This window comes from Lagopus leucura, unplaced genomic scaffold, assembly GCF_019238085.1.
Source record: "Lagopus leucura isolate 7727_CA_CO unplaced genomic scaffold, USGS_WTPT01 29454-0_obj-0_obj, whole genome shotgun sequence".
Classification (NCBI taxonomy): Eukaryota; Metazoa; Chordata; class Aves; order Galliformes; family Phasianidae; genus Lagopus; species Lagopus leucura.
Genome location: NW_024964474.1, coordinates 1 through 1,114, shown reverse-complemented (window position 1 = coordinate 1,114; position 1,114 = coordinate 1). Strand labels below are relative to the sequence as shown.

The 1,114-nt window shown below is 52.5% G+C and overlaps 1 long non-coding RNA gene across 1 annotated transcript; it reads left to right on the top strand.

Moving 5' to 3' along the window:
- The first annotated feature begins 67 nt into the window (after window positions 1-67).
- Window positions 68-1,087, top strand: LOC122191723. The gene is made up of 3 exons (XR_006182454.1): window positions 68-153; window positions 440-518; window positions 902-1,087. It is a non-coding gene; the product is annotated as an uncharacterized LOC122191723 (long non-coding RNA).
- The last annotated feature ends 27 nt before the right edge of the window (window positions 1,088-1,114 follow it).

The following is a 1,114-nucleotide window of genomic DNA, read 5'->3' as shown; positions in this document are numbered from 1 at the left end:
AATGGGTTGGGGTGGAAAGGTCCTGGAAGATGAACACGTGTGCTGCTTTTCCATCCGTATTCACACTGGATCTCTTGTTTTGCAGCCAACAGAGGAAGCGGGGCGGCCGGCAGCTCGCAGACCGGCGACGCACTGGGGAAAGCACTTGCATCTGTAAGGACCTCTTGCTTTCAGCACCCTAATTAGCCCGTTTTAATTAGAATTGGGAGCCTGGAGGTTGTGAAGCCGAGCAGCATGAAGGACCTCAGAGGTCCGCCATGGTGATTTTCTGGGCACAGTGGGTTCCATTGAGTTCTCATGAGAGCCTCTTTGCTTTCGATTTCCCCCCCCCCCCGAGGAAAATTAACTCATCAGCTTAATGAACGACTTCCGGTCGCCGTCAAAGGGCCGCGTCGTTTGCGCTGCCTCCCAATTAACCGTGTGTCGTCTCTTATTAAAGATCTATTCTCCAGATCACACCAACACCAGCTTCCCATCCAACCCTTCAACTCCTGTCGGTTCTCCCCCTTCTCTCTCAGGTACCGTTTTGTTACCGAACGCTTCGCTTTCGAAACCGCGCGGTTGCGCTTTCCGATTTCGTTTCATTTTCAGCGTTGACCGCTGGGGTTTTTTGTGGCTGTTTTGGTTCTTTTGGCTCTTTTTGGTTCTGTTTGGGGTTTTTTTTTTGGTTGGTTTTTGGTTTTTTTTTTGGCTGGTTTTCCTGGGGGAAGATTCACCCCCTCCCCCCCCCAAAACGGCGCCATTCCGCGTCGCCGTCGCGCTGCCGATTTCCTCCTCTGCCAACCTCCATTCCTCATCCCTCCTTCCCCACCTTGGCCATAATAACCCAAAAACCAACCAACTCACCTGAAACCCTTTTCCCTCTGCCCCTTTCTAACGGTAATTCCGATTTTGCTGTTAGCAGGCCCAGCTGTTTGGTCTAGAAACGGAGCTCAAGCGTCATCATCTCCCAATTATGAAGGTCCCTTACACTCTTTGGTAGGTTGCCATCGACGGCCCTCCTCTTCCTCCTGCTCGGGCTTCATGAATTGCTCCTCCTTGTTTGTTCCGTTTCTCATCCATCCCCTCTTCCTCCCCCCCTTTTCCCCTTTCCTCCTCCCCACCTCCGCACGCA